At 41.2% G+C, this 20,189-nt stretch overlaps 1 protein-coding gene and 1 long non-coding RNA gene across 3 annotated transcripts in view; one reads left to right on the top strand and one right to left on the bottom strand.

The window, feature by feature from the left end:
• Positions 1–5,066, bottom strand: part of LOC139706433 (uncharacterized) — a 29,514-nt gene extending 24,448 nt beyond the window's left edge. Inside the window, exon 1 of the long non-coding RNA XR_011708002.1 lies at positions 4,929–5,066. This is a non-coding gene — a long non-coding RNA (uncharacterized lncRNA). The remainder of the gene's footprint in view (positions 1–4,928) is intronic.
• Positions 1–20,189, top strand: part of Rpl34 (ribosomal protein L34) — a 535,705-nt gene that overhangs the window by 363,019 nt on the left and 152,497 nt on the right. The window lies entirely within an intron of this gene.

Genomic DNA, 20,189 nt, shown 5'->3' with positions numbered 1-20,189 from the left:
GGCGCTCTGGAAAATAGTTTGGCAATTTCCTTAAACAAGACATGTAAGTACTATATGACCCAGTAATTGTACTCTGGGGCATTTATCCCTGAGAAATGAAAATAAAAACTGGTACATGATAAAATATGGAAGATACATATAATGTAAAAACTGGTACATGATATTTATAGCAGCTTCATTTGTAAAAGTCTGAAATTCCTAATATCACATATGCATGCCACATAAGCATCAACACTTCTGGAGGCCCACATACTTGGCTTTAATAGTTGTCACTTCTGGAGGGTGGCAGAGTGGCTTTGAGGGTCAGTGGGGTTGAAGAGAAGAGTCTGTTTTTTTTTTTTGCCATTAAAATATACTAAATTCCTTATGTGTTGTGTGAAAATAGATTTCTTACCAAAAGCATGTATCACTTTTATAATAGAAGGAAACAAGTTAATAGAATGTAAAACTAAACCTCTTTCATTTCTTATTACTTAAAGAGGATCTTCTCTGCAATTCTCTATGTGAAAAAAAGGCTTCTAGGCAGAAATAGCCTTGGCATTTAGAAATTATATTAAGTTCAGTCTTTTACACCAGAGGAAAATCCTTAATTTCGTGTTTTTAAGGAGAAATGCATTCAGAATGTTTAGCTCATGGGATCTTCCCATTACAAAACACAATTTTATTCTACATAACCCAATCTATGCCACAAATTGCCCAAGGTGGTTTAAAATAGATCAGGGTCCTTCCTCTTGTAAAGGGTAAAATCCACACCCCAAGATTCCCATAGTTTTCAATGCAAAGGGACAGGATGCCCAGCTATCCCTGGGAAAACCCTGGTTACTGGGAATGATCTAGCTAAGGACAGGTATAGTGATCCTGGTCGTATAGTGATCCTAGTCATAGAAGACTCTGACTATTCTCCTCTGAAGAATCATTCACTGTACCTGTCCCTGCCCTGTTCTAGGCCAGGCCCTGCTGGGGGCAGGTGATATGGCCAAATGGATGGCAAGTTCATTTATCCATAGAAGTAGCAACGCATTCTTTCTTTACACTATGCAACTTTCATGGTTCTTTATTCAACTAATGGCTTGGGGACAAGGCTGAAGGATAGAATTTGATTCACTGTTTAAGGTTCCTGGCAATAGGTTTGGAATTTCCATCTCTTGCAAAAAAGCTTAAGTAGGCATATTATTGGAAAGCTCAAGAAAACATCTGTAAGTGTGAGCAGAAACAAGCTCTCACCTACTGGAATTCTTTAAAGCCACATGGGATTTTATTTTAACATGCTTTTTTTCCAAAGATCTGGAATTTGATAGCCAGTCACCTAAGTGTGGGCAGTGGCTAAAACAATGGCCCTGGGAAACAAAGCTTTGATGTGTGAGAAGTCACGTCTTAGATGATGGAGTCATCCTCTCTACCCGGGAGCAATGAGAAACTGAAGTAAATCAAGAATGTTCTCTGCTTGCTGTATTCCAACTTGTCCCAAATAATTACACTTTCTTCTCCTTCTCCTTCTCCTTCTCCTTCTTCTTCTTCTTCTTTGCTAGGGATTGAACTCAGGGGCACTCAACCACTGAGCCACATCCCCAGCCTTATTTTATATTTTATTTAGAGACAGGGTCTCACTGAGTTGCTTAGTGCCTCACTTTTGCTGAGACTGGCTTTGAACTAAAAATCCTCCTGTCTCAGCCTCCTGAGCCTTTGGGATTACAGGCATAAGCCATTGCACTTGGCTATATTTTACTTATTGATGACTACCTACTGTGTGCAAGGCACTGTGCTGGTTCCCAATTCTCAGACCTTGTAAGGTTAAGTGTTGTCCCATGAGATTTAAGTGTCATATGATATGCTTGGTAATAAAATCAGATGTGATTTTTATTTGTCTTTATTATGCTTTTTGTATTTTCTACTAGAAGCATTTATTATTTTCATAAAAGAAAAAAGTTCATTTCAAATATCTAAGTGTTCATTTGCAAATATTAGGAGCAAAGGGTATATTATAAACTACCTCAAGCTGAGTGCAGTGGTGCATGCCTGTAATCCCAGCAGTTTGGGAGGCTTAGAAGGAGGATCACAAGTTCAAGGCCACCTCCGCAATTTAGAGAGGCCCTAAGCAACTCAGTTTGACCCCCGTTTCAAAATTTAAAATTAAAAAAGAGCTAAGGGTGTGGCTCAGTGGCTAAGTGCTCCTGGGTTCCCTGATACCAAAACAAACAAACAAACAAAAACTGCCTCAATAATTAAGAGAAATAAACTGAGACTCAGGAAAATGAAAAAAACTTTCCCAAGAGATCAAGTCAGTTGATGCTGGAACCCACGATTCTTTTTGTTCTCCAGTGCTGCCACTCGACCAAGGTAGCATGGCTTCGAGATCACTGTTATAGTGTGTCACCTGTGTCCTTCACTCTTGTCTCACCTAAGAATGTTATCAGCCCTCAGAGTGGAAAAATCTGATGCCCATTTTTCCCATGTTGGAGGATACCATTTGGCTACGCTGTACTTGTGAAAACATCAGTCCCTAAAGCATAGACAGATCTGGAGAAAGTTCTAGAGACAATCAGTCTCATGGCAGAAACAGGCCTGTAGGGAACCTGTAAGGTTTGGCAGGATAGTAAAAGTTAAGTAACTGATGTACTCAAGACACACGGCTCCCTAAGGGAAAACAACATCTGCTCAGACACAGCGACCTGAAAACCTGCAAGAGGTTGTAATTGAACGTGGTCCTTCTGCAGAACGATGTTCCATGACATCCTTCACCATACAGGTGTGAGGGCCTTCCTTACACTCTCTATGTCTTACCTTATTTAACTGGAATAAGCCACAGAGAAAAATACTTTGTCATTCACTGCTTACAACTTAGCCTGTCCTTTCTTACACATGATCTTACTTAATCTATTTAATCATTACTGTAGACACTGCTATGAGCTAGATAGAGTGAATGGTATTATTTTTTCCACACAAGGAAACCGTAGGTAGTGAAAGTAATTTGCTTGAGGTGACAGAGCTAGCAAACCCGGAGAACTATGACCCAAATTTATCTCATTCTCTAATACTAGCCGCAAAATAGTAATTATTGAGGTTGCTTTGAATATACCCTTTGCTCTTAATATTTACTTAGAAAAACAGATATTTAAAATGAACATTCTTCTTTTATAAATGTAATAAATGTTTACGGTAGAAAATCTAGAAAGTATAATAAGGAAAAATAAAAATCACATCTGAGTTTATTACCCAACGATATCATCATTGTTATAATTTTGAAGAAATCTTTCCAGTCTTTTATCCACGCCTGGGGGCCTGGAGGTGTAGCGCTTGCTTAGCATGATCAAGGTCCTGGGTTCAATCGCCAGCACCAGCACCATAAATAAATAAATAAGTATTTATCCATGCCTATATAAGCTAAAACAAAGCAGAACAAAAACAAGCTGTGATCATGTTTAAAGATTATTCTTTCTTCTTAGCATTATATAGTAAACAATTCCCCTTGTATCTCAATATTATTCTACATCCTATTCAAAGGGCATCATACTGGATTGGGTGAAAGCATCACAGTTTATCTAGCCAAGTCCCTATTGTAAAACAAAAGCTTGTTTGTAGGGTTTTTTCCCCCCATGATAAGCAATGCTGTGGTTAATGTCCTTGTAGCTAAATCTTTGAACTCATCCATGATAATTTGCTTTGAATAAATTCCTAGAACTGGAATGTTTTTTGGAAAGAGTTTGCAATATATTAAAACTTTTATGTATCTGAGGAGTCAAAACTAAAAGTTAAGGTTTCATTTGTCATGAGAGTTGCTTTAGCAAATTTTTATTTTACCGTCACTGAGCTTGCACTAGGTGCTGTGCCTGTGGATTTTAATGCTAATCTTCTGAGCCAGATGATAAAACATCACAAAATGGTCCCTATTGCTTTAGTCATTTGTGAGTGCTCTGAAGAATTCACATCTACAGAAGAAGAAACTCAGGACCAATGTGCCTGAAACTATAGTGTGAGCTGAGCAGCTGTGGGTTGCTCCTAGGTGCTCCCGTGATCCCTGACCTCCATACAGTTCATGCCTCTCGTTGATCCCCTTGCTTGAGTGCAGATAGGACTCATGACTTGATCCTAACCAACAGAATCTGGTAGAGAAAATGCAATGTTATGTTATAGAAGACTTGCTCTTGGCAGACTGGCATTAGAGGCTGTCCTTTTGGGCTTAATGAAGCAAGTGACCCCGTTGGACAAGCCCATGTGGCTCAGGACTGTGGGCAGCTCTAGCACCTAAAGAGACCCTTTAGCAGACAGCCATCATGGCCCAGAGCCTACACCTAGTAGGAAAAGGATTTTGCCAATAGCCTGAGTGAGTTCCCAGGCAGATGAAATGGATTCTGCCAAGAGTGAGCTTATAGGTGGATTTTCCCTCAGTTGAGTCTCTGGATAAAATTGTACCTTGGCCACGATCTTGATCTCAACACCCTGAACAGGAACCCAGTTAAACAATGCCCAGACTCCCAGCCCATGGAGACTGGCACTCATATATGTGCACTGCTTTAAGCTGCTAATTGCAATGCCACACAAGATCTCACAGCCACCTACCTACCCTGAAACCAGTGAGATTATATGACTTTTTTTATTCCCACAGCCTATTCTCACACTGACGTTGAATTCCTTCCAGATTTGTCCCCTCCCACAAAATGCAATGCCACCCCTATGGGCTGAACCTTGGTGTGTTTACCCTCAGATTCAACCCAACCTTCCAAAGCACTGCTCTGTGTGGCAGGGGACTGACCTTGTAAGAGGCCTGTCCAGGCTCCTGCTCCACTGCCTTCCAGCAGGGTAAGGCCGGCAGGGGCACTGGCCAGAGACTGGAAGGTGGAAGGAGAAGCTTCTCTCTCCCAAAGGCCTGTGCCTTTGGCCATGGCTGCACGTCCTTGGTGGCCCCTGCTCCCACAGACCATCCTCCGTACCCTTAGGTGGTTTTGACTTGGGCTCCTGGAATTCACGCCTCCTCCTTTGTCCCTCCCGTCTCGGGGTGTTCGTGGCTTCCAGTTGCAGCTAACATCTGGTTTTCTTCTCCTTTCTTCTGTTTGGCTTCTTGAGTCATCCAACACCTGTGGAATCAATTCTCTGCATTAATTTAGTTCTCTGTGAACCACCGGAAGTGGTTCTCCATTCTTCAGGGGCACTGGCTCATGTAACCCCACATCCCTGAGCCTGTGCCTCATTCTGCTCTGTACCAGCAACACCAGCCCAGGACTGGGCGACATCCGTGCCACCAACATTGCGTGTGTTGCGTAAACAGATGATGGGTCAGCACCGGGGCTCCTGCCAGGTGTCAGGGAAAACAGCAGTGAGCGGAACAAGGCATCTGTCCTTGGCAGTGCACAACAGCGGGGACCCCTAACAAATCCTTAGTTCAATGTGATGAACTACAAAGTGGGATAGGTATAGGTGGTGACTAGGGGGAAGGAGGAAGAGTGCTCCTACTGGAGGGAATAGCCCATGCAAAGGCCCAGAGGCACAATGGTAATTACCATATCCCGTTGTCAGGTTTGATTATACTCAGCCACACTTTCTCCATCCCCCAAATATCGTTCTACCAGCCCATCAATGCATCCTGGGCATTTTTCAGTTCCTACTAAAGGAGGGAATCTCTTTATGCCAGTCTGTGGCACCATTTTTTTTTCTTCGTGGGTTTCTTCTTAAAATATTTCCAGGACATAAGCTTAATGGAATGACAGTTTCTTGGTAACCAGCTGTCTTCCATGAGTCTTGCAGCTCTGAAGGCTACAAGGACAGGCCTTAAGACTTTGATGGAAACAGAAGGGACAAAGAGCAGGACCAAGCAGAGTGCTAGCAAGACAGCCTTGGGCACCAGGTCCATTGCTTAGTAGCTGTCACTTGAGACAAATGGCCTTACCTGTCGGATGGATGGATGGATGTCGGATGGATGGAGTGCCTAACCAGGGCATTGGGGGGCTAGCTGGGAAAGAGTGTGTTTTCCTGCTTTTTTCATTGATGCAGTATAGTTGTGCATGCTGATGGAGTTTGCAGTTACATATTATTAGTCCATGCACACAATACACAATATGACACTGAAATTTGGCCCATATCCCTCCCTAGCACTTTCCCTCTCCCTCCCCGCCTCCCGTCCTTTCCTCTCTTGATCTGCCTTTGATTATCATGAGATCTGCTTCCACCTTTCTTTTTCCTTTTTTTTCTCTTTTAGCTTTCACATATCAGAGAAAGCATACGACCCTTGACCTTCTGAGCTTGGCTTACTTCACTTAACATGTGTTCTCTAGTCCATCTATTGTTCCTGAAAATAACATGATCTCATTCTTCTTTGTGACTCAATATGAAACTCCATTGTGGATATATACCATGTTTTCTTTACTCATTCATCCATTGATGGACACCCAGTCTGGTTCCATAGTTTGGCTATTGTGCACTGTGCTGCTATAACATGGGGGATGCGTGTGTCACTGTAGTATGATGACTCTAATTCTTCAGGATAAATTGTGAAGAGTGAAATAGCTGAGTCATATTGTGGTTCTATTCCTAGTCTGTTTGAGGAACCTCCATACTGAAGAGAAATGTATTTTTAACTCTAAGTACTAGATTACTCATACATCACTAAATTCTTAAATAATGCTACGAATGAGACACAATTTACCCCATTTTAGAGATTTGACAACACTGAGGCTCAGAGAACTGAAGTAATTTTTCCAAGGTCACACAGAAATCCATGGGCACAAACTTGAAACTCTGTGCCCCTCTGACTTGAACATTGCTCCATGGCAAAATATGGGTCCTGATGTCTGGCTGGAATTAGCAGCTCAAAGAATTTCTGTTCTATCCCTTTCCAGTTCCTGAGATGACAAAGCTGATGTCAGGCCTGATGCACTCTCTGCAAGCTGTAGAAACAGACAACGAGGCCAAGAGCAAGTCTTCAGCTATATTTTTTTTTGCTGGTTAGTTTTGAGCTTTGAAGATGAGTGTTTTTAGGGTATAAGATGAGAAATGAAACTTCCAAACACCCAAAGAAAGCCAAAGAATCCCAATTCTGAGCAAACACACCTTCCTGGGAAAGCCAAAGCCGGGAACATTATCTCACCAGGCAGCATTATCTTATGAAATTCTCATCACCAGAGAAATATGTTACTATGTATATTTTACAGATGTCAAAACTAAGGCTAATTGACGTACTTCTATCATTGGGCCCGGGCTGTGTGTGAACCCTGGGCCAGGGAGGCAGGGCCCAGGGCTCCTCTGCAGTTGGCTCCTGACCCTCTGCTCCCTTTCATTGTGCGCTGCAGGACTGATGTGCAGTGCAGGCTGGGGGGCAGGAGCTGGCAGAGCCCCAGTTAGACGGCCACGCCTTCAAACCCTTCCCCAGGAGCTCCAGGGCGGGGCTCGTTTTCCTGCACCAGGATTTAGCTCCCTGAGGAAGAGTGGTAGGACGCTGAGCCAGCTGGGATGCCTCTGCGCCTACATCAAAGAGTTAAGGGCCTGGCCTGTCTGCACAAGTGCCTGCTGGCCGAGCGCACACCTCCCCCACACAACCTCACACTCACAGCATACACCACACACACGCACTACACATGACACACACTTGTGCATACCTACACAGAAATGCCACCCACCCACGCCACCCACTCAAACACACCACATAGAGCATCACTGTACATTTACAGGAACCATGAATAACACCACTTTATAGACACCACATATAACACACGCCACACCTCACCCCCTGTCATCACACACACAGCACACATAAATATACCACACATACACCAAATGACACATGGACCACATACACACAACCCATTCCCTCTATAGCACACACACACAGGACTCCACACCCCGTTAAATATGTACACACAGCACACATGCATGGACTACACATGCTTCAGCACATTCATATTGTGCTTCATATCATGACACTACAGCTGTTCACATACCACACACATATACACTTGATGCACATACATACAGCAATACACACCACACACTTTCACACATCACACACACTCCAAACACCTCTATGTACTACATGTACTACACACACATACACACACACACACACTCCATACGGCACACACCACACCTGGTACTCTCATATCACAGGTATTTGTAGGTCATAGCACTCCACACACCATAGGTAGACACACACCACACATAGCCCTTCACTATATCACACACACACAGAACTTCAAGTTCATTCACGTCCAGGCTACAGCCCCAACCCAGCAGGACCCAGTCACTCTGAGGAAAAGCCACAGACGGCCCCTCGAGGGCTTCTTTTTCTCCTCCTGGCATCGGCAGAGCCTCATTGCTGGATAAATTAATTACAGAGTTGGAGAAACAGAAATCCAACTCCCACCCACCATCCCCCTGAAGTATCAACATTGTCGATCTATTTATGAACTTCAAAATCCGAGGTGTGACACGCTTTGTCACCGTGCACAGGGATCTGGCAGCAGGCCGATTCCGCCCCTTTCATGTGGTAAGAAGTTATGCCTCGCTGCTCTGCCCTTCTCTCCGGTGCTCACCTGGAGTGTGTCACTGTGTGGGGAGCCAACGTGCATGGTGCCCAGATCTGGAACCCGCCCAGCCCCGGGGCTCCTGGCTCTCAGAGAGGGAGGGGATGTGGAGTCCATTCCAGGGCTCTGCTTGCTCTTTGGTCTGATGGGAGGAATTGCCTGCCCAGGAACCAAGGGTCAGGAACTATTGTAACCATGGTGTTTAGATTTCTTGGTTACTTTTAGAATTGTTCTTTTTTTTTTTTTTTTGCACTTGGGTGGAATGCAGAAGGTCACTGCCATGGGTGGTGTTGCCCTGTCTGGTAAACATCGTCTCTGTCTTGGAGATGTAGGTTCATTCAATTTGGGAGGCTGCTGGTGGGAGCTCCCACTTAGGAAGGCCACCTATAAACTACTAGCTGTCCCAAGAGCAGGTTAGAAATGAATGAGGTGGTGGGGTCATCCACCCTCCCCTCCATCCATGGGAGACTCAGGGAGAACAGCGGAGGGAAAGTCCCCCTTTCTCTGCAGCTCTGCAGGGCACAGACTGCCAAACAGAGGCACAACCTGGAGCCAAAGTGGGAGAAGGGAGCCGCCTGCTATAACTATTTGTTCTGTTGGCTTCAGCACTTCAAAGACTATTAGCTTTCATTAGGGGCCAAGCCCCAACACCAGGGCCATCTAGATGAGGCTTACAGCAGCAGCTTCTAGACTTGCCACCCACGTGAAGTGGGTGGTCAGGGCCACCTTGAAGCTACTGAAGGAACTTGGAGGCTGCAGAAGGAGAAGGGCAGGCTGGTGGATAGGTGGCAGCAATTTTTAGCAGGTGTTAAAAAAAAAAAGGAGAGGGGTATTTGATAGTCCCTGTGACCCACAGGGACTGGGATTTTGGCCTGCAGGGGGGTTCTGGGTGCAGCTCAGGTCTACAGCCCTGTGGAAGTTTGGCCGGAGACTTTCACTTCCTTGAGACTAGTTTCCTCCTTTGATAAGACATTTTCATTTCATTTAAATTCACGTTTGCTCCCAGCTCCTCCTCCGTCAGCATTAATATAAGGTTTCAGTCTAATTGCTGGCTACTTGAGAGGCGTCCATCTTGAGCACAGGGAGGGTGCTGGGAGGCCCAGCAGTGAGGAGGCCCCAGATACACGCTCCATGTGCAGCCAGCCAGATGGCTGTGCAGTGTCTTGTAAAGGAGTTTGGCCAGAAACCCGTAGGAGAAGGTTTCTGCAGTACGGCCTGGTCTGTGGTCACATTGCTGAATGTCGCCTCCCAAGAATTGTAGGGTGGGCTGAATTCTCTTGCTTCCTGAGGGCGTGTATGTACTATGCATCTCCTGATTTCAAGGAAAAACTCAGGAAATACGTGGTCCAAGGAGAAAGGAGCCTCAATGGGTTTTTTGTTGTTGTTATTTTGCAAGGGATCTTGAAGTCCATGCCCACAAGCTGCCCACACCATGAATAGCAGCATTCATTTCCCAGGGCAATGAGGCCGGAGCTGGGCCTGCCGGGACATCCTGCCCTCCCTCAGCCTCCGGCTACCTTCAGCTCCACGGCCACTTTTTCCTGATGTGGGCCCGAGGGGATTAGCAGACACCAGGAGCTTCTTCCCTCTGATCCCCTGTTCTGAGAGACAGTCGCCTTTTGGCTTTGGGCCATTAGCTTGACTACTTCACCTCAGTTTCTCTATCTATAAAATGGGGATAATGGTGTTTACTTACTTACCTCATGAGTATTATAGGAATTAATTACTGTTTGTAAAGTACTTTGAAGATGAAAAGTCTGAGGTGGCATCATCATTATTATTATGAAATATCTTCCACAGCTACCGGCTAGGTTCTGCCAGAGTAAAGCAAACGTTTCTACCTGTGTTCCAGATGAGACCCTCACAGCCCTGCACATGCATGTGCGCTCTCTCTCTCCCTCTCTCCTCTCTCTCTCTCTCTCTCTCTCTCTCTCTCTCTCTCTCACACACACACACACGGAATCCCAGTGGAATATCTGGAGATGGAGAACAACATAAACCACTTCCACCAAGGACAGTGTCCTTCTTACTTGGGAGGCAATGATACCAGATTTGGGGGTGAGAAGTGGCAGTGGTCGGTGGCCCCGTATACAAGGAGTATGTCACGAATGTGATTCAGCAGGAGCAGAGCTAACTAACCATCTCTGCTTCAACCTTCTGCACTACCCAGGCCTTCTCATGGAGACTCGTCTTCACCTCGGGGTAGGAGAAACATAACATGGTGGGTGCATCACATCTGCTACCCTGACCTTCAGGAAGATGAAAGGCCTCTGCAAAGTTACTGTCCATGAGGAGCTATGGGAAAACAAAGAACATTCTTAGAATCCAAACTCTCCTGAAGTATATTAGATCATCCCTCTACTTCCACGAGTGTGATCTGATCTTTTGGAATTTGTAGAGGCAGAAAATAAAGTTTTGTCAAACTGCCATTTCTTTGGGTTCTGGGGTTGTCCCTTGGCTGACTATGGGAATGTTTTCTCCTTCCCCTTATCTGTTATCTGGTTCAACAATGGTGTGTGCAGCAGGTTGTGCTTGTTCGTGGGGCTGAGTCCGTGGGGATGCCTAGGGCAAGGTTATTCCAGAAAGATGGGTCTGTCATGAGGGGAGGAATCTGTTGCCTTAAAGTCTATGTATTGACCACTCCAGTGAATGGCCTCTTCCCAAGTTTTAAGTTTCTAACGTAGCATATTCCGAATTCATATAGATCTCATTTTTGCTGTGAATTTAAAGCAGGCAATATCCCAAATTCCAAAAGATACCATTTATGATTATGCTGTTTGTTTATATAATAATCCAGGTACCTCCTTTCCTTGTAGAGCATAGTAATTATATCGAGGAAGCCAGGAGGTACCTGTGTGAATTACGCTGAAGGGCAAGAACACCAGGTGGGGGGAAAGCCAACTCCAGCTATTTATTCAAACGGCTCGTGGAGTCTTCCCACCTCTGGCAGAGTATGCTCCTGACAAGGAGGTTGGAAATCCAAATATTCTAAATTCAATGTAATTTTTAAATAGAAATAATTGTGTAACAAGAGGCCATTTTCCTGCTTCCGGGTGTAATGGCCAATTTAGTTTCTTTATTACAAAAGTAATTCATGTTCATTATTTTTTTAAATTGAGTAAGAAAAAAAGAAAAATGTTCATACTCCTCCTTCTAGATTTACTACTTACAGCTTTTTCTTTCCGTTTAGCACAACTTTATTGTTTTTCCATATGCAAGTAAATTGTGCTTATTTATAAAACCAGAGAATAAACAAAATGATAAACAATAAACCCATCTGTAGTCTCATTGATTCAGAAATAACCACCATTAAAATTTAATATACATATTTCCCACCTCATTATATGTATGTTATATAATACAGATAAGTGAGATATATCTGACCCTTTGCAGCTTTTATTATTATTTTACCTTTTTTTTTTTGGCAGTGATGGTGGGTATTGAACCCAGGGCATTGCACATGCTAAACACACAATCTACCACTGAGCTACCCTTCCAGTCCCTACTACCTGCTTTCTCTTATTTACATGTTTTTTTTTTTTAAATTTGTTCTTTTTAGCTATACATGACAGTAGAGTGTATTTTGACATATCATACATACATGGAGCATAACTTCCCATTCTTGTTGTACGTGATGGGGAGTTACACTGGTCATGTATTCATATACGAACACAGGAAAGTTATGTCCCATTCATCCTATTGTCTTTCCCATTCCCAGCGGCTGTCTCTCCTTTCCCTTCCCCGTTTACATCTTACCACTGTTCTTTTGGTACTGAAGATGCACATTTTTAAAAAGAAAGTGTTGGACATAAGGTCTTGTAAACTTTTGTACACTTACTATGAAAAACTTCCCACACTAATAAAAAATTTTTGTTTTAGATTACCTTGATAGAATTATAACTAGTGGTAGAAAACATCATCATATGCTGACTGCATATATATTTCTAAAATTTGAGTTTCCTGTTCAGGTGATAAGCCCATGTTTTTCAAATCGGGAATTCATTTCATCTTTATTTTTTAAATAATTATTATTATTATTATCATCATCATCATCAACTTGTTAGAGATTTTGAAAATGAATATATTCATCTTTTGTCATGGATATTCCAGATATTTTTATAATTGTTTTTTTTGCTTAATTTTGTTTCTAGCATTTCATTTTATTTGGATGTATGAGAGAGGAATGTTTAAATTTTGCATGATCATATCTTTTACCTTATGATTTGTACCTTGGTTTCATGCTTAGAAGACTTCCTGCAGCTGGGTATGGTGGTACACCTGTCTATAATCCCAGCAGCTCAGGAGGCCGAGGCAGGAGGATCGAGAGGGTAAAGCCAGTCTCAATAATTTAGGGAGGCCCTAAGCAACTTGGTGAGACCCTGTCTCTAATTAAAGTATAAAAATGTGTTGGGGATGTGCCTTAGTGGTTAAGTGCCCCTGGGTTCAATCTCCAGTACCAAAACAAAACAAAAATAAAAAATTCCTCTATCCCCAAATTATGTAAATATTTACCAACAACTTAGTCTAGAAGTATGTGGGTGTATTTCTGAAGTTATGTATATCTTTTGGGGGGATTAGAAACACTTGGTAATTTGGGGGGTCTGGGGCTATAGTTCAGTAGCAGAGTGCTTATCTAGCATGTGTGAGGCACTGGCTTAGATCCTTAACACCATATAAAAATAAAATAATTTAAAATTTTTTTTAAAGAAATACTTGTTAAATTTTGAAAGAGTCCAGAGAAATCAGTCTGCTTTGATATTTTCCCCTCATTTCCATTTTTCCTTTTTTTGTCTGAAAAGGCAAACGAAGTCATTTGGCTATTGGCTCTGTGTGACCTTCCTAAGGCTTTCTTGGATTTCCATTTCATTAGCTCTCACTCCTTTCTCTTTATAGAAATAATATTATAAAAGTTATTCCTGTCTTAAAGCTGTACAACCAGTTCCCTCTTCAGATCTCTGCCCTCCCCATGTAGTACCATGTTAAAATGCCCTCAAGGTCTTGCAGACCTGGGCTTGTTGAAACTGTAGTTTGAATCCTGAATCTGTGAAATGGAAATTTTCCTATCTTTGGCCACACTCAGTTCTTCATTAATCCAAATCTGTCTCAAATGCCAGGTTTTAACCTTAGCCCCACTTTCTAGCTGAGCGATCTTGAGCAACTCATTTACTTTTTCAGAGCCTCAGTTTCCTCATCTGTAAAATGGAATTAATAATAACCTTCCTTCACTGCTTCACAACATTATTATAAGGATCAAATGAGATCATGGTTGTAAAAGTGCTTAGTAAGCTGTAAAACAATATACAAACATAAGCTGTTATTATTTCTCTTTTATTTGGCATTGTAAAGGATTGAAAATGAATATGATGTGAGAGTATAAAGTAATAAGAATCATTTTTTAAAGTAACAGGCCAGACTGCAAACATTCAAATAAGTGTGATTCTTTCAGGAGGACTCATAGAAGCCTTAACTTTACTTCGAGGTAATATTGGCTCAAAACACATTTTAAACTTCCTTTGTCTTTGAGATTATCTGTCACTACAGATAATTCCCCTTGGAATAATATTTTCTTATTTCTTTTCTTTCCAGTCTCCTCTTTTTCTTGTACCTCTTGCTCGGAGGACCTCAGGGTGATGGAGGCCATAGTGGATAGGAACACTTGAAGCAAGTGATTGTTTAGGACACAGAGCCAGTTGACATGACCACAGTGAAACTGGCTGCCAAGAGAGTCTTTTGGGGTCCATTTTAGGAAGAAGACAGTTTGTACATTCATGTGAATCTTGCTGCAGATCCACCTGTAGTCAATGGGTAAGAACACTACATAGAGGAAGCCTTTCCTGAAGTCTGTTGGGTCTCATCAAATAGCATTTGTGAATTGTGGAAACAGAGCCAGATTAAAAGTAAACACACCTGAGTTTCAGTTCTGCCTCTGCAATCAGTGTAACTGAATGCCTGAGAGATGTTGGTCCCTGGGTTTTAGTTTCCTAATTGTCTAAATTAAAAAAAAAAAAAAAAGAATTGAAAAAGATTGTCTTTAAGGGTCCTTTTCCCCTTGACAACATCAAGATTCCAACAGCCTTCCTCATCATGGTTTTGTGAAAGTACAGACCATTCTCTAGCTCTGCAACTTTGGTCAACTTTTTTAACTTGCTTGAGCCTCAGTTTCCTCATCTATAAAATGGGAAAGTACTACCTGTTAGGTCTTCTTATGAGGACTGATTAATAAAATGCACGGAAAAGCATTTGTTCCAGAGCAAATGCGAAATAAACATTAGATAAAATTTCTCATTTTGCTGATCCCTTGGAGTGGAATCTCTCTAAATTTCTTCCTATCTCAAATGTTATTACTATTACAGTTGCTATTATTATTATTATTATTATTATTATTTAGCAAACTGAGATTTTTTTTCCCCATCCACCTTAGTTTTGTACTCTGGGGCTGGGCAGCTGCAGAACAGTCCTCAGCAGCAATCTGAGCGCTCTGTTCTTCATCAGGCAACTGTTGAACAGGCACAGACACCTTCCACCAAACCTGTGACCTCAAGTTGAATGTCCTTTAATAAATTCAGCCGACTCAGTCTGTTTCAGACTGAGACATTCTCCCTGAAACTCCTCTTGGTTCTGCCTTTTCAGCAGAATCTGCTGTTCTTTTTCAGTCCCTGTAGAAGTAGAGATCAGGCAGAACTTCCCACGAATACTCAGAGAAAATAGTGCCACACTGGAGTAGGACCTCAAGAGCCAGCATGCACCATGTAACATGTGCTTCATTTTAGCATAGGATGTCTCAGTGTCCATAGAGCTGAGGGGTTTGCGTTACTCAGAGCAGTGGTGAGCAGGTTAACATCAGATGCCTGTGAAAGTGTTAGCGTTTAATCCTGGGATAGAAAACCACCAAAACAGGAGGATCCTGGAAAGGTGTCTGAGATTTCAAGGAATAAAGTTCCCAGTAAAAGGGCTGGATCCCAGGAAAGAGAAACTGCAGGACAGTTTTCCTGGCCAGTGTCCCTGGAGGATAATGGCTGTTGGGTTTTCAATGGTCACAGCAGCCTGAGATTCACAGAGAACTTCCTCCAGTTTCTTTTTAGATTGAATGTACACCATAGTGTATCCTTTTGAGGATTTACTGCTCCATTTGAAAGCAAAGGGGTCAGTGCCACCCAAATAAGTTTATGCAGAAAGGAATTTAGGACATTCTCTTTCTCAATCTGTTGGAATCAAAGGTTAGGGGCCCTGTGAAATTTCTCTTTACACTAAGCTAGGAACCAAAGGCAAATCTTTATGGACCCTGTGTGAACGTACAGAAGACTTCATCTATTATTTAAAAAAAAAAAAAGTTATTTTCAGGCTAGGGATGTACTTCTGTGATCGAGTTCTTGCCCAGCATATGTGAGGCCCTGGGTTCAATCCCAGCATGAGAGAGAGGGGTGGGGGGAGGGAGAGAGAGAGAAGGTGAGAAAGAAAGAAAGGAAAAAAATATTTTCATTTCTGTTGAAAGATATAAAAAACTGGGAAAGCTTGGGACTTATCCTTATGAAGCTAGACAAACTGCAAGTTGATGAGTTTAACTTTGAACTCAAGGAGCTGAGATTGCAGGACAACCAACGGAGCTCCAATCCAAGGAGAGCCATGTGACTGAAGGAAAATGGAGGTAGATGTACAGTTTATAAGAGGTAGATCAACTGGACACAGTAATAGGGTGGTTGGTGACATGGTACAGGACAATAGGACACTGGCCTATGCATTGAAATTTGGGGAATTCCTACTTCTTTTAGGGTTTTCTCCACAAATCTCACCAGGTGCTCCCACAGAAAGAATGGAGAGTTTTAACAAAGTGTCTCTTGTGGAGCAGCCAAGAGGACCATGAGAAGCAACTGCTGTTGGAAGCAGTTAACCACCCAGAGGTCCCCACTTAGAGAACAAAACCCTTAATCAGTGAGGGGTTGGGTTATCTACACTATTGTGCTGGGACACTAGGGAAAATTCAAATCTCAGCACAGCCATGAGAAAGGAACAGCTAAACAAACAAACAAACAAACAAAAACACTGCTGAGCCCAGAACAGTAGCCTGGCTACCAAAGAGGAACAGAGCACTGAGGAGGTCAACACAAAACACTTCTCTATATCGACTTCTAGTCAATGTTTTACTGCAAGGTCTAGCCAATGCAATAAAGCAGGAAAAGAAAATGAAAGGCATAGAAATAAAATTGTCACTATTTGCAGATGTGTATGTAGAAAATCCCAAAGAATCTATAAAACAGCTCCTAGTAAGTGAGCTGAAAAAAGGTTCAGAACACAAGGTCAATGTTTAAAAGTCATATTATGTTTTTAGAAATGTTAATGTGTCAATTAAAATTTATAAAGATAAATACATTGTTTCTTATGTTAAAAAAGGTATTGCTCTATACACTCAGTCCTCTGTGTTCCTGGACCCCACATCTGTAGATTCAACCAACTAAAAATCAAAAGTATTTGAAAAAGGGCTGGGACTCAGTGGTAGAGCGCTTGCCTAGCATGTGTGATGCACTGGGTTCGATTCTCAGCATTTCATATAAATAAATGAATAAAATAAAGGTTCATCAACAACTAGATAAAAATATTTTTAAAAATTTGAAAAAGAAATGCACATCTGAAATTAAAACATACAGATTTTTTCTTGTCATGATTCTCTAAAACTACAGTATAACCACTATTTACGTAGTATTTACATTGCATTAGTAATCCAGAGATAATTTAAACTATACAGCAGAATATATGTAGGTTATATGTAAACACCTTGCCATTTTATATTAGGGCCTTGAGCATTCACAGATTTTGGTATCTTCAAGGGATCCAATTGCCCACAAATACTGAGGGATGACTATATTAGGTTGAATGTCAAGTTTTAAATGTATCTACTATTTACAAAGTAGCTCCTCAAATTAGTTAGATATAAGTCTATCAAAATGAGCGCAGGATCTGTATACTGAAAACCATAAAAATATGAAGAGAGATATTAACGAAGATCTACATGAATAGAGTGACATGACATGTCCAAGGATTAGAACATTCAATATTGCTGAGATGACCATTCTCCCCAGTTTGATCAACAGATTGAAAATCAAAATCCTAGCTTTTTTTTTTTTTTTGGTATAATCAACTTTTGGATATACCAAAGGGTATAGCTTATGGTAATGTGTTTGCCTAACATGTCTGAGACCCTGTGTTCAATCCCCAAAACTATCAAAAAAAAAAAAAAAAAGCTGATTTCAATACAGAGACACACTCACACACACACAGATGCAAAGGACTTAGTTTAGCAAAAACAATTTTGAAAAAGATCAGCAAAGTTGTAGGACTCCCATACCCAATTTTAAGACTCACAAAAAAGCCATAGTAATTAAGACAATATGGAATTAGGTAATGTTCCACATAGATCAAGGGTACAGAATAGAAAGCCAGAAATAAATGATCCATATGAAAATAGTCAACCTACTTTTGACAAAGGTGCAAAGGCAATTCAGTAGAGAGGGAGTGCTCTTTTCGACAAATAATTCTTGACAATTAAGTATTTGCATGCAAGAACTTAACCTTTGACCTATATCTCACATGTGATATAGAAATACTCAAAATGTATCATAGACTGAAGTGTAAAACTATATAATATCTAGGGAAAACATAGGAGACAATCCTTGTGACCTTGATCTGGACAAAGACTTTTCAGCTACAATACCAAATACATAATTCACACACACAAAAATAGCTGGAAAATTAAACAAATTTAAAATATTTGCTCCCTAAAAGACACTGAAAAGATCATAAAAAGATAAGTCATGCACTGGGAGAAAATATTTATAAGTAACGTTTCTGATAAGGACTTTATTTAGAACATATAGGGAACTCTAAATCTCAATAGGAAAACAACCCAATTTAAGAATAAGCAAAAGATCTGAGTGAACGCTCCATTAAAGAAAACAGACAGATAGCAAAAACCAGATGAGAAGATGCTCAGTATCATTTGTCATTGGGGAAACACAAATTAAAACAACAAGATTCTACTACATGTCTATTAGAATGACTAAAATCCATAAAACTCTTCAATATTGAATGCTAGTGAGGAATGTGAAGCCACAGAAACTCTCATTCATTGCTGGTGGGAATGCAAAATGGCACAGCCAGTTTGGAAGGCAGTGGAGGCAGTTTCTTAAAAGGTTAAGCACAGACTTGTTATACTTTCCTAGGCATTGAACTAACTGATTTAAAAATTTATGACCACCGAAACCCATGTGCAAACATTTATATTAGCTTTATTCATAATTACTGGTGTGGAAGTAACCAAGGTATCTTCCAGTAGGAGAATGAATGAACAAACTGTAAAACATCCATATAATGGAATACTATTTAGCAATAAAAGGGTTGTGCTTTTCCGCACACACAACATGGATGAATCACAGATGCATTGAATAAGTGAAAGAAGCCAGAGGAAAAATGCTATAGAGTGTATGATTCAATTCATATGCTACCTTAGAAATAGTAAAAGTTGTAGGAACATGCACACACACACACACACACACACACACACACACACCCAGATCAGTGCTTGCCAAGAATTTAGGAAAAAAGAAGGATTTGATTAGGGGAAGCATTGGGAAATTTTAGGGTGATAAAACCCCCAGTGTGGTACCATGGTGGTAGATACATGATTTTGTGCCAATGTCAGAACCCAGAGAATTTCACAGCCCAGAGAGAACCTTAATACATGCAAATGAAAAAAAAAAAATCAATGAAGGGGTCAAGTGACCTGAGAATAGAATGTAGACTCTAACAAAAGAATATAATTGTGTTACAAATTATGACATAACCTCATTGAAAGTATAGAGTGGAAAAAGATGTTGCCCGAAGAAACTTTGAAAACTGATGTTTTAACTGGAAAGTGTAAGATAAAAGATAAATGGCAATTATCAAGAATATAAGTAACAATAAATGTTGGCAAGGATGTGGGAGAAAAGGTTCACTCATACATTGCTGGTGGGACCGCAAATTGGTGCAATCACTATGGAAAGCAGTATGGAGATTCCTTGGAAAACTTGGAATTGAGCCACCATTTGACCCAGTTATCCCATTCCTCGATTTATATCCAAAGGACTTAAAATGTGGTATATATACACAGTGGAAGTTACTCAGCCATAAAGAAGAATAAAATGATGGCATTTGTCACTAAATGGATGGAGTTGGAGATTATCTTGCTAAGTGAAATAAGCCAATCCCAAAAAACCAAAGGCTGAATGTTCTCTCTAATATGTGGTGCTAACACATAATAAGGGAGGGAAAGGGAAGAATAGAAGTTCAGGGGATTAGACAAAGGGGAATGAAGGGAAGGGAGAAGGTAGGAGTAGCAAAGAAAGTAGAAAGAATCGAACATAACTTTCCTATGTTCATATAGGAACACACAACCAGTGAAATTCCACATCATGTACAACCACAAGAATGAGAAGTTCTACTCCATGTAAGTATAATAAAACACATTCTACTATCATGTATATCTAAACAGAACAGATTTTAAAAAGACAAAAGAAGTTGAACCTAAACACTGTAGTCAGTAAAGTTGTTAACAGTTTTGGGACAGTTGTACATGTTTATGGGCATTGAATAAACAAATAGCAGATGGTAGAAGGCAGATTTCTGAAGGTTGAAGAGGGTAATAAC

This window comes from Marmota flaviventris, chromosome 7 (genome assembly GCF_047511675.1).
Source record: "Marmota flaviventris isolate mMarFla1 chromosome 7, mMarFla1.hap1, whole genome shotgun sequence".
Lineage (NCBI taxonomy): Eukaryota > Metazoa > Chordata > Mammalia > Rodentia > Sciuridae > Marmota > Marmota flaviventris.
This window is presented reverse-complemented; position numbering and strand designations above follow the sequence as displayed.